Here is a 14,446-nt window from a genome sequence, read left to right on the forward strand (position 1 = left end):
AAAACATAGTGTCTATGTCGGGCGGAAGCCCCAGGTTTATAAAGCACTTCGTACCCTACTTTCTGAACATGGACTGGCAGACTTATGGCATGTTAATCATCCAACTCATGATGGGTTCACTTTTTATTCAATACCTCATCAAAAGATGGTCCGCATTGATTTCGTTTTTATGTCTCCTGAAGTCTTGGGATCCACTAAGGTTCAAATCGATCCTCGGAGTATCTCTGATCATAATCCCATTGTTTTTAGCTTTCCATGGGATTGTTCTGCTAATCAAATCAGATCGTGGACCTTTGATAGGAAGCTACTGCTTGATAAACTATACCAGGAACGGATGTCGGTTTGGATCCCAGAGTTCTTTGAAATTAATAGCCCCACTGCACCGGTTGGCATAGTCTGGGACACTTTCAAAGCTACCTTGCGCGGCGAAACTAAGAGAATTGCATCCTATCGCTGGCAAACAGAACAACAGACTCTCAAAAGTAGATTAGCAGTACTCCAACAAGCTGAGTCAGATTTGAGCACTAACATTCGCAGGGGTGAGGACGTAACAATCAGTCAGAAATCGGTTGCCTTAGCTAAGGCTAATCTTCTGGATCCTCTTTATGAGGACATAGCAGCCAAGTATTTTCAATTTCGAACCTCAATGTATGAGGTGGGTGAAGCTGCTGGAAAGGTCTTAGCAAAACGTCTACAACAAAGGGCAATAGTTAGTCAAATTTTAAGGGTCAAGGATCAGTCGGGTATAATTCAAGATTCATTTAGGGGTGTTTTAAATACCCTTATTGAGTTTTACTCAATGTTATACACCGAGGAGTCGAATATTTTCGAGCAGCAACAAACTCAGTTGGAGCAATTCCTTAAATCCCTCGACACCCAGACGGTTACCGCCGACCAGAATCTAATTCTTGCAAAACCTATCAGCTGGGAAGAAATTGCGGCTGCTATAAAATCCCTTTCCACCGGCAAAGCAGCGGGGCCTGATCTTATTCATCTTGAATTTTATAAGACCTTTTCATATTTACTTAAGCGGCAGCTGCTAGAAGTCTTTCAACTTGCCCAGATGGGGGCCATCCATGATTCTTGGCGGCAATCGACAATAGTATTATTCAAAAAGAAGGGCAAGGATGAATTAGATCCTGCATCATATCGGCCCATAGCATTAATAAATACCGATAGCAAAATTTACTCAAGGATCTTGGCGTTTCGATTAGCGCAAATAATTTCTCCCTTAGTTTCTATCCGTCAACATGGGTTTATCCCTGGCAGGGATACGACCGATCATATTAGGCGGGTTATTGCCCTCCTAGATTGGGCCCAGGAGACAAATTCTCCCCTCGGGGTGATCCTGTTGGACGCCGAGAAGGCGTTCGACAGGGTCTCCTGGGGGTATTTATGGGCTGTCCTGCATTGGAAGGGTATAGCTCCCGAATTTATTCTGGCTCTACAATCCCTGTATATATCTCCAATCGCTAAAATCCGTATCTCAGAGAATGAATCAAGTTATTTCTCTATTAGCAGGGGCACCAGACAAGGATGCCCCTGCTCTCCCCTTCTTTTTGCCCTATTCATTGATCCCTTCCTGTCCTTGATAGAAAAATGTCAAAATATTTCTCCAATTATAGCTCACGATATTGAATATAAGGCACTGGCATATGCCGATGATATAGTTGTATTAACAGATAATGTCGCTGGTTCCTTTCCGGCATTGGAGACTCTAGCAGTCCAATTTGGCTCAATGTCGGGCTATAAGCTAAACATTGCAAAAACACAACTCTTACAAATATCGGCTATGCCAACATCCCCGGTTCCCATTAGTACACAGGCAACATATCTGGGCATTCAGATTTCGGCCGAAGTTGATCGGATCTCTGAGTTGAATTACTCTCCTGTTATTGATTTGCTTCACAATAAGCTAGAACGGTTGAATCATCTTCATCTTTCTTTATTTGGGCGCTGCAACGTCCTTAAAATGTTTGTCCTCCCAAAATTTTTATATTTATTTAGATCTATTCCATTACTAATTTCTAACTCCATTTTAATAAGAGCACAAAGGATCTGTCAAAGGTTCTTATGGGCATATCGTAAGCCAAGAAGGGCCATCAAATGGATTTGTCTTCCGCAGGAGCGTGGGGGCTGGTCAGTCCCGAATTTCGTTAATTACTACTGGGCAGCTATGATTCAGCAATTCGTTTTTCCATTATCAGGGGAGACTGCTGAGATACCACCGCACTTGGTGCCATCAATATATTCAATTGCATTAGGAGACGCCACAAAAGGAATATTAACACGCATCCTTGAGCCAAGTTATTTAAAAAAAAAACGAGATTCAAGGTGGCATGGGCTTTATTTATGATTTGGCAAAAAGTGCGCCGTCTCTTTTCCATTCCTAAGCTCAATTATTATACACCATTAAAAGCCTCTGGATTACTCCCAGTAATATTCCAAGAGGGTGTAGTCTCCATTTGGGCTTCTCAGGGCCTGAGGGATATCGGAGACCTTGCTGATTCTGGCCTGTTGGCCTCTTTTCTGTTTTTAAAACACAAGTTTCAATTACAGTCTAATCATTTTTTCAAATATTTACAAATCAGAAGTTTTCTTGATAAAAAAAAAAAAAAAAAAAATTCTTGTCGAACCCAATTCTTTTCGACAAAATTTTGATTGTTGAATTAGTCAAAAGAAAAGCAAAAATTGGGACTTTATATCAAACTCTTTTGTCTCAACTCCCAGATGATTTACTTGATCATAATAACAAATGGGCGATTAAATTCGGAGTACCCTCCATTGATTTAAAATTTCCACTGATGCTAGTCAGGACTGTTTTGGTTTCCGGTACTCTTCGCACTCAAAGCTACATGGCTATGTTTAACCTCTATTATACTCCTGCAAAATTGGTCATATGGGGGACCGCTACTGGGGGTAAAAGTTTATCTTGTGCAAGATGTAAATTTCCATCCGCCGATTCTCTCCACATGTTTTATGATTGTCCTGAGTTGTCGCTTTTTATTAATCAAATTGAAACCTTTCTCACACAGATTACTCAGTCTTCAATTAAAATCTCTGCAGAAATGGTAATTACTGGTTATCAATATTCCATGACTTCTGAGAGATCAAGATATATGCATTCTTTTCTGTTTATTGCAATGGCAATGGTTAGACTTTGTATTACCTCCCTCTGGATAAATCCTGAGCCGCCTACTTTCTTTCATTGGCAGGCTAGGATGTTGGCATGGTTCAAATTAGAAACTGCTGTACAAAAGTTTAAAGGAAAGAGACGACGTTTAACTACCTCTAAGAACTGGGCCCCTTTTCAAGATTGGTTAGTAAAGTAACAATGTATCTCAGCTTATGTACTGTCTCTATGTATATATCTTTATATGATTTTGTTTTCAGTCCCTAATCTTCTTTTATACAGTTAAAAATACATGATAAAGGTTTCCGGTGATCCATATATGGTGAGGAATGTAGGTTGCTGCCTTTGGAATCGTAAATTAATTATATAATGGTAAATGCAGGTGGGACTAGACCTTGCGTGGACACAATGTGGCCAGTGGATGACGTATCCAGATGTCTGACATGGGGAATACGTGATCACTGAGTATGTTATGTCCTGATTGGCTATATGTTCCTAATTCATTGTGGCACATTATTTTATGGTGTTATTGGAGCACATATACCCCCTCTGGCCATGTGTGCCTTATTAGGGCCAATCTCCCATGACCATTGTAATGTTGCTGTGCTAATCTGTGGGATTATCTAAGGTTTCCTGTTTGTGCAGTTGTCTGCCGGTTACGTGCCACCCCATCTGTGATCTATCAATCAGTCACCCCAGGCCTAGGTCTCAGAGCTTGCCTGACTACATATTTGCTAGTCGGGTTGATGTGGCGTTAACAATGGGTCATTTCATTAATAAAGACGCAATTTTGTTCTCATAAATGAACGTTTAATTTTCCATATTAGCATCAACCTTTTCCATATTAACATTCCCCCTTCTACTTGATTTTTCAACAACACTATCTAACTGATACCTTTTGGCAGTTGCTTTATTTAGGGCCTGATATTTTCTATGTTCGCTTTTGACAACCACTACCTTCCTAATTACTTGCATTTTTCCCAGTTTGAGGTCTGCGTTTTAATAGCAGGTGATCCCTAATTGTAAAGAACGCATGCAAATAGAAATAAAATGTAAACTGGCAACAGCAATGTGCACAAACCGGAGATCCACCAGGGGAGCCAGGAGAACCATTTTGAAAACCACTCCTGCTCTGGGGAACCTTGCTCCTCACACATGTCTCTTTCTAAATGGTGCAATGCTTGGATGTGAAGCATCAATCTTCCATTGTCCATGGCATTCCCTAGGATGAACGTGCAACATGCCACACCAATCTTGGCACACTCCCCTCCCTTTATCGCAGCCATGAAGTCTAATATATTGATGTTGCATCACCATGAGGCAGATCGCTCTCAATTCTTCCTTGATCTAGCTGAGGCTGAGGTAAGTGCTGTTCTTCATTTTAAGCATCTCCCACCTGGTTATTTGGATCCAGCAGACATTAGATTTTGTCTGTAGGGTAAAGAAGGGTATATACCCTCCCACCGATACTGGTGTGTCTTTGAACAGTCTGAATTCTTCCGGGATGCCTTTGAACTGAGCCCAGCCAACATAGTCTGCAGCTCTCTTTTTTCAAACTCGATTCAGCAAAGTTGTTTTCTTCCTTAACAGGTGCTGGTACAGGTCAGATAGTTCTTCTCTTGGAATGACCAGGGTCAGAATGTGTATGGTTACCGGGGAACAGAGTCTGTGCCATCCACGGAAGAGCTGAGTATAGTAAAACTCGCCATTTTGCCATTAATAATCCTTCAGCATGGAGTTCCCCATTTATTTCCGGAATGTGTATTATCGCTCTGCAGTTAGCATTCGTGCCCATTGGAAGTGTTCCTTGACCTCTGAAACATAAGGAATACAATTTAAGTTTCCGTACAATTAGGGGTTACCCCTTTACTTCTAGCCAAGTGTAGCCACCCACCTCCGTGTCCCAGATTTACTGACATGGGCTGGTCATGCTCTCATTCAACCCCCCATGTGACTCATTCCCCTTTTTATCGTCCAGCTGGATGGTGCTAGACAGAAACCTCATGTAGAGGGACCACTTGCTAAAGATGACCACCCCAGATATGCTAAGGGCCACAGATGGATCCAGTAGCAGACGTGTTTGTGCATTGAGTTGAGGGTTTTGTTGCCTCCAGAAATCACTTCTATGGGAAGTCTCTGGGCCAAACAACAACCTCCCCTATAGTGCCCTTCCTGCACATCCTGTCTAGCACAGTTTGAATATCTCTAGGTTCAGTAACGAGGTATAACACAGTTGGGTTGGACTCGCATCAGGTCCGATTCTCTACTACTCTGTGGGGTTCTGCCATGCTGGGATGGATTTCTTCCCTGATTCTGCATAGATATAGGTGAATTAGGCATTTTGCTTTTTTGGGGGCTAACTCTTGGCATAAGTAATGTCTGTCTGTGCCTACTGCATGCGGAATAGACAAACAGATGTAACATGGTCTGGCTGGTGTTTGGGAGCCACCTGCATTCATGTGTTGGTACAATCTGATGAGCAAAAGAGTGCTGTGTAGTGCATGCGGGATGCAGACATTCTGCTTAGTGTAATTGCAGGTGACATGGAGAGATCCCTATCAAACACTGTGGCAACTTTTGAAAAGTGATAAGTATGATATCACCCATAGTAAACAGAGGGTACATAAAAATGCAGTCACACATAACTTTTAATTTGACATTGCAGGTCTTGGTATGGGTCCCCAGGGAGGCATCTGTGGGCCTCTGGTGGCTGTGGTTTCCCTTATCCATTCAAACTAAAAGGTTTGTGGTGGTACTTCATGGAGGGTTCATCGTGAAAGGTTTCAACCACATGTCAGAGAGATGGCTCCACAAACTCTTCCCTCCACGTTGAGGCCATCAGTTTTGCAGAGACCACCCAGTAGGGCACCTCAAACTTGACTTATTTTCACTTCCTTACAAAGTTTCAAATGTACACTTCTTGTCTGGGCTAGGGTGTTTGATATGGTAGCTCAGTGGTGGTGTACTTGGAGGTTCCTTCATTGACCTGTTTGGATAAGAACCAAGCAGTTTTGGTTAGTTCTGAAAGATATACATACAATTTGTCTTCAAGTGCCTGGGAGCTAGTCTCTGAGCTAAACCTGGTCTTAGATTTAGGAATCAATTTACCTGTTTTGATCTGGTGTGGGGTGAGATGGTGATGTTTGTTTCTAAGTGCACGTAAGGCAAGGTGCAGACAGTGGAGCAAATTTGGCTTATTTTTGTGACAGGCCATTGAGTCTTTCTCCATTGCTGTTGCTTTGGGTGGAGTTATAATGCTAATTTATGTGTTATTCCTAGCAGGGTACAGATGCTGTGGAACATGATGCTGAGAAAATGTTTCCCATTATCAGACCAGTTAACGTCTGGTACACCCCACCAGGGTATAAATTCGTTAACCAGGAGTGTTGCTGCTGCCTTGCCATCACAGTGCATGCAAGGGCTGGCTTCAATCCATCTAGAGTATGGGCAAATCAGATATCTGTAATTAGCACATGAATTAAACAAAGTGTAATACCTCAAAGGGCCCGGTTGGTATAGGGATTGATGAGGATATGACATTGAGGTTGTGTTTAGGTGAATACAATTGGCAAATGATGCATCTGTTTAGTTACAATGTTACTAGCTCTGCAACACTGAGTTTAAACCAGTCAATCTGAAGTTCTGCTATCATGTTTTCTTTTGGTGTGTGTGCTGGTAGGTGCAATGGGGGCAGTGCTATGTTGGCTAAGCTCTGAGGCATGACTTTTTTCCCCATGGGTGTGTGAATATATGAAGTTTACGGTCTGTGTGCAGCCCCTGGCTTCCCATAGCTCTTTCTCGTCTGTTAATGCCATTTCTTACAATTCCCTCAGATATAATCCTTCTTTATATGTGTATGGCTTGTCCTGAGTGGGTTTCGCCTAAAATGCTTATTGTGAGGGAAGCACCTGTGTCTCCCCAGCCGCTCCATAAGCTGCCATCTTTGCAAAATGTTCGGCTACTGCATTTCCCCACTAATCAAAGCCCTTGCCCCAGAATGCACTGTGCATTTCACCAGAGCCACACGTTGAGGCAGGGTCAATGCATCGACTAGTAACTTGAGGAAGTTCTTGTGCATGGTGGATGTACCGCTCAATTTCAGGAAGCCTCGCCTTTTTCACCTCCCTTTACTGGAACTCACTGCGGTGGTGACATAGGCTGAGTCTTAGTAAATTGTTACTGTCATTCCCATGCTCTGTGTGAGAGCTTCAATTAATGCTGTTAACTCTGCCATCTGTGCTGAAAGATATGGGAGGAGATTTCGCTGCATGGTGACTGTGAGAAAGTGCCCTCTTTCTTGCATGGTATCCCCCACTTTTCGCTGAATTGATGGTGTTCTTTGACTGAGTGTGCCCTGGGCTCCTGCTAATCAGGTACCCAGGGCCTATGTTCAGTCTTCTGAAGGTCAGAAGGTCTTCGGTCTGCAGCAGGCAGATGGGGAAGGTGTTCCATCTCTTGGCGGCAAGGTGGGAGAATAATCTGCCAACGGCGAACAGTCTTCAGATGTGGGGGACGGTCGCGAGGGCGCGGTCTGCGGAGCGAAGCTGGCGGGTGGGGGTGTAGAGGCTGAGTCGGCTGTTGAGGTACATTGATCTGGTGTTGTGGAGTGCCTTTTGTGCGTGGGTGAGGAGTTTGAAGGTTATCTTCTTGTTGACAGGGAGCCAGGGTAGGTCTCTTAGGTGGGGTGTGATGTGGCTGCGGCGAGGGATGTCGAGGATCAGGCGTGCGGAGGAGTTCTGGATGCGTTGAAGCCGTTTCAGGAGTTTGCCCGGGGCTCCTGCGTAGAGTGCGTTTCCGTAGTCCAGTTTACTGCTGACGAGGGCCTGGGTGATCGTCCTTCTTGTTTCAGTGGGGAGCCACTTGAAGATCCTGCGAAGCATGCAGAGGGTGTTGAAGCAGGAGGAGGAGACGGCGTTGACCTGCTTCGTCATGGAGAGGGTAGAGTCGAGGACGACCCCTAGGTTGCTTGCGTGGTCGGTGGGTGTTGGGGGTGTTCCTAGTGCAGTCGGCCACCAGGAGTCGTCCCAGGTTGAGGGGGTGGATCCGAGGATGAGGACCTCCGACTTGCCCGAGTTCAGCTTCAGTTGGCTGTTCCTCATCCAGTCGGCGAAGGCCTTCATTCCTTCATGGAGGTTGGTTTTGGCAGTGTGGGGGTCCTTGGTGAGGGAGAGGATCGGCTGGGTGTCGTTGGCGTAGGAGATGATGTTGAGGTCGTGCCATGTGGACGTTGAACAACGTTGGGCTGAGGGATGTGTCTTGGGGTACGCCGCAGATGATCTCGGTGGCTTCGGAGCGGAAGGGGGGAAGCGGACACTCTGTTCTGCTGTAGAGGAAGTAGGAGGTCCAGTCCAGGGCTTTCTCTTGGATTCCGGCATCATAGAGGCCTGTTCGTAGTGTGTGGTGGCAGATCGTGTCAAAGGCGGCTGACAGGTCCAGGAGGATGAGGGCCGCGGTTTCTCCGTTGTCTAGCAGGGACCTGATGTCATCGGTGGCAGCGATGAGGGCAGTTTCGGTGCTGTGGTTGCTACGGAACCCAGACTGGGATGGGTCCAGGATGCTGTTCTCCTCGAGGAAGCTGGTCAGTTGTTTGTTGATGGCCTTTTCGATGATCTTCGCTGGGAATGGTTGCAGGGAGATGGGTCGGAAGTTCTTGAGGTCCTTGGGGTCCGCTTTGGTTTTCTTGAGTAAGGCGTTGATCTCTGCGTGCTTCCAGCTCTCCGGGAAGGTTGCTGTCTCGAAGGAGATGTTGATGGTTTTCCAGAGATGGGGTGCGATGGTGCTGCTGGGTTTGTTGAAGATGTGGTGTGGGTAGGGGTCTTCCGGGGATCCGGAGAAGACTGTGTTCATGATCCTGATGGTGTTGTTGTCGTTGATGTTGGTCCAGGATATCAGGCGGTTGGTGCGGGTGGTGGTCGTGGGAGCGAGGGGTGACGGCGTTGTAATTGTCGTGGATGTCTGCGATCTTGAAGGCGGCCAGCGAGTCGCACAGGTCTTGTGAAGGTGGGATGTTGTTGGAGTTGGAGCTGGGATTGGAGAGTTCCTTCACGATGTTGAAGAGCTCTTTGCTGTTGTGTGTGTTGTTGTCTAGGCGGACTTTGAAGGAGGTCCTTTTGGTGGATCTGATGAGATGGTGGTGTCTGCGGGTGGCGTTCTTGCGGGTGGTGTAGCTTTCCGGTGTTTGTTCATGGATCCAGGTTTTTTCGAGTTTTTAGCAGGTTCGCTTGGAGGCCTGGAGGTCTTCGGTGAACCAGCTGGCTTTCTTGCTAGTGTGGGTGTTGGAGGGCTTCTTGAGGGGGTCGAGGGTGTTGGCGCAGTCGTTGAGCCACTGTTTGACTTAGTGCCTTGGTGCAGAACAAAGTGAAGAGTCGACATGGCACACATCCCTGTGTGCCATACCCACAAACCACTGCCCTGGCATACATCAGTCACCCCTCTAGCTGGGTGCCCTATGCCAGTGGTGAGGGTACAGGTGCATGAGCCCTGTACCCCTACATTGCCCAAATCCATTCTTGGGCACTGTAAGTGCAGTGCTACCATTAAAGAGTATATGGTGCTGGGAGTTTGTCATTACGAAAACCACAGCACCATGAATGGCTACACTGAAGACGGGGAAGCTTGGTATCAAAATTCTCAACACATTAGACCCACACTGATGCCAGTGTGGGATTTAATGTAAAATGCACAACAGAGGGCATCTTAGAGATGCCCCCAGAAATTTGACCAACTCCTAAGGACCTGACTGAGTGGCTGTTTAGGCTGCCACCACCAGACATTTTTCTGGACCCCTGGGTTGAGAGCTTGCTGCCCTCGGGGACCTGAAACAATGCACATCCTGGGACGAGGTGCCAAGCCTCCTCCCCCAGGATGGGCAGGGTTCATGAAGGAGAAGCTTCAAAGGCATGCCGCCTTTGTGAGCCTCTCCAGACCATTTTCTGTTTTTACCAACTGGTCCCCACAGAACCAGAGGGAAAAACAAGTGAGGAAGAGAGGTGTGCCCACTTCTGCCAACTCCATCCCTAAGGTGGGGGAGGCAAGGTAAAGCACAACCTCGAGTTCCCACCATCTTGAGGATGGGGGACTCAGTCAACCAGGGACAGGCTCCTGCCCCCCACCCACTGGAGATTGGCAGAATAGGAGGTGTACCCACCCCAGGGAAGAGACCCATTGGTCCCTTCCCTTCACCTACCTGTAACACCCCTAAATTTAGCATTTAGGGGCACCCTGAACCTTCTTTCCTCAGATCCAGCAACAACAAGAAAAGAAGAAAAGGAGAAGGAAGAAGAACGGTGCGGAGCTAACAAGAGGACGATGCCCACTGACTTGTCCGCAGCCCTATAGGCCTGTCTCCACCCGAACCTGCTCCTGTGAAATCCCGCCGTGCCCAGCAGCCAGCAACCTCACAAACCCTGGAAGACCTGCCTGCCTTCACTTTCCAGACTGTTTCTCCTGTGAACACCGGATATGTTTAAACTGCAGCTCCTGGTGCCAGCTAGGAACCGCGAATCCAGCCCACTCTGCACCCGCCGAACACAGCGAGTGGAAAAACACCACGAGGAGGACCCCCCACCAATTCTGACCCGATGACCCCTGACCTGCCTCAAGCCTCCTGATGACGCCTGCAGCCTCAATCCAGAGGACCCCCCTACCGCTACCAGAGTGGGAAAGAAAATCTGATGTTCCAAGACACCCCTGCACCCGACGCCCCACGGCATTGTGTGCCCAAACCAACGGTGCCTAACCAACCCTCATCATCCCAACTTACCCCTCGAAGTGGTGGTCACTCCTGGAAGATCCTCGTCCCTGAGCGTGCAGTGTTTCTTTGTCCCGATGAATCTCAATTGAAATCAACAGGGCACCCGACCTCAAAGTAGCACCCTGCACCCGGCTGCCCTAGTGCCGCTGAGGGTGCACCTTTGGTGCTACTTTGGTCCCCAACTTGCCCTGACCTAAACCCTAGGACTTTTGCTCCCAAAACCCTGTGGCCTGCTTGCCAGCAGCCACCAACCGGAGCCCCCCTTTCCTCCATAGGATAACATTGGGCCTTAACACTCTGCACCCGGCCACCCTAGTGCCACTGAGGGTAAAACAACAGTGCATCACTGACCCTGGGAGACCCCTGAGTCTAACCCCAGAACCCAAACTTCAAAGACCGAGTACATACCTCGAAACCAATAACCTGCTTTTCCTTGTAGGATAACATTGACACTTTTTCTCCCAAAAAGTTTCTAAGTGTCGACGTTTGAAAACTAAGAATATTCTTTAAAAATCGCACAAATAACCAAAACACATTGTCCCAGTGCTGAATCTAGGTATCCAGCACTCAGTAGGAAAAGTAAGGTAAAAGTAACTTACCTGTGAATTGAATTTCCTTCCATAGGATAACATTGGTGGTTCTCTGTGAAAAAGTTTCTGTCAACTTTTAAAATACAAGAATATTCTTTAAGAATTGTACATTTAACTAAAACGCATTTTCTCAAATGTTTTCAGGAAACGTCCCAGTGCTGAATCTAGGATACAGCACTGTTTTAGAAAAAGTAATCCGAAAAGTAACTTACCTGCAATTTATTGAAAAAGTCCATTCATTCCAATGTACTGTATTTGCTAAGTGTTGCATACTACTGCTCCCCTGTAAATCAAAGTACCATTCCTATTGCATTTTCAAACAGTTCTATATCCAGTAACTTATTACTGAAAAGTATTTCATTCTTACCTGTTCTAGGCTTGCTTGGTTTTAAAAATAAACAACAGTATATTTTTTATACAAAAACAATTGGCCTAGAGTTCAGTTCTTGAGTGTGTGAATTCATTTGCTGACTGAGTGTGTACATCAGATGCTTAACACTGTCTTCTGATAATGCCTTACTGCTCAACCAAGCTACCACTTTGGAGAGTAAGGTTATATATAACTTTAACCTCTTCCTACCTCTGGAGACTCTTGGAGGAAGATTTATGTTCCCTGGCACATCCCTGCAAATCAGCATGGATGCTCCAGGGAAGATGCGTCACGCAAGTTTGCCCTTGCGCCACCGCAGATGCGCCGCATTTACAATGCGGTGCATCGTGGCGCAAGGACAAGCAGATACGTGACGCATCTGCCGGCGTAAGGTTGGCGCAGTGCTTGCGACGCAACTCCAGCACTGTTCCAACCTACCCTATCCCTAACATGGTGCTTCAAGCAGGTGCAGGGCTTTGACGCATCAGCGTTGGGAAAGTGACTCAGTGAAATCTTATAGATTTCACTGAGTCACTTTTCAGGGGCGTTCCTGCGACGGAACGCCCCCCCCCCCCTGTGTCGAAACGCCCACGTGAAACCTGAAGCAGGTTTCACGTGGCGCAGGGCTTTACACCGTGACGCATCTCCGTCACGATGTAAATGGCGCGCAACGTGGCGCAGGGTTTATGCGCAACGGCGGCATAAAAGGGGCGCAAGTCCCACATAAATCCACCCCTTGGACTCTATACACGCTGTACCTCACTTTGGTACAGTATATGTAGAGGCAGTTTCTTACATTTGGTGGTTCAGCGGTGGGATACACAACTTGCATTTGTTGGACCACTTGGTTACCACCTGATCACACGACAGAACTCTTAAATTGCCTTTAGAATTCAGATTTTTCAAATTGGCATTTTTTTTCCAAACTACTAAAAGTCTTGTTAGGGCCTTTCTTAAGTCCCTTTAGAATTTTAGAAAATAAAAAGTCACTTTATCTAAGGGTAGAGGGGTTAGAACTTTTTGTTAGAATGTCTCAAAAACAGAGCCCAGCTATTAGTGAAAATAACCCTAACATACAGGACATGGTTGAGGAGTTCGACCTCACTCCTTACCTTCACTTGTCTTTCAAGGAGTTAAGGTCCTTATGTAAAATTAGAAATATACCAATGGGCCAGCATCCAACCAAACAAGGGCTCCAGGAGCTCCTGGCTGAGTATGCATAGGACCACCCATCTGAAAATGGTGATGACCAGTCAGATGAGGAAAGGGATGAAGAGAACATGGCTGGTAACCCAACCCTAATAATCCCTAGGGAGGAAAGGGTCTCCAACCCTTAACTCCAAGAATCAACCCCTGGGGACCTAGAAGCCACACAGGTGGTACAGGCTCCAGTGAGGGCATTGATGACAGCCTCAATGAGGAGGACAGCCTGTTAGCAAGGCTGGCCAAAAGATTGGATCTAGAGTCCAGACTCCTGTCTCTAGAAAAAGAAAGAAAGGAGATGGGTTTAGCACCCATCAATGGTGGCAGCAATCCAAATAATAAGGATAAAGAGCAATCTTACGATCCTAAAATCCCCAAAGGGATTGTCCCTAAATTTGAGGAGGGTGATGACTGAACCAAATGGTTCATAGCCTTTGAGAGGGCTTGTGACATGAGAAAGGTGAAGAAAACTCTCTGGGAGGGCACTCCAGTGGGAACTGTTCAGAATTAGGTTCAGGGGGGCTCACAAAACCCAGAACCAGTCCTGGATTGATTTTGTTGACTACTTAGTAAAGACACTGGATGGTTGCTTAACTGGACACAATGTGCATGACTTTACTGGACTTTACAATTTGTTTATGAAGGAACATTTTTAAGTAATTGCACAAATGAAAAGTTACATCAGCATTTGGTAGACATAGGTCTAATTTGTCCCCAAGAATTGGTAAAGAAGGCAGACCACTGGGTCAAGACTAGGGTGACTGGGACAACCACTGGGGGTGACCAAAAGAAAGGGGTTACAAAACCTCCCCAGGGGAAAGGTGATGAGAATCCCCAAGATAAAAAGTCTGAGTCTTCCAAAGGGCCCCAAAAAACTGCACACGGGGGTGGGTCCCAAACACCTCTCTATACTCCACAGCCCTATAGGGGGAGAAGTGTGGCTCAATGATTAGAGCGGCAGACCCTGATGCAGAGGTCTAGCCCGGGACCAGGGTTCAATTCCCTGCCTCGGTGAGTCTTGGGCTCAAAACTTCCACGGAACTGATAATTCTCGCCTCGGTGCCATTCCAATCATGGAGTCCCACTCTGCAACTCTGGGCAATAGCTTGCTTAATCTCCACAACGGCCCCCACAACGCTAAGGATGCCTGGCCTCCACCTTGGGGGTGCCCAGGAGTGGACGCCTCACAGGGAAAGCCAGGATGGGTTCCACAGTGGTATTCGTACAAGCGCCGAGAGGCCTTCGGGTAGTCGTGCGCTATACAAGTATCCATACATTTACATTTACATACATTTACTTTGATCCTTTAAAGGCCTGGTGTAACAACTGTAAGAAGTTGGGACACTTAACTGGAGATAAGGCTTGCCCTAGCAAGAAGGCCCCTAGTCCTACAGCTA

The sequence above is a fragment of the Triturus cristatus genome, chromosome 11 (assembly GCF_964204655.1).
Source record: "Triturus cristatus chromosome 11, aTriCri1.1, whole genome shotgun sequence".
Taxonomy (NCBI): domain Eukaryota; kingdom Metazoa; phylum Chordata; class Amphibia; order Caudata; family Salamandridae; genus Triturus; species Triturus cristatus.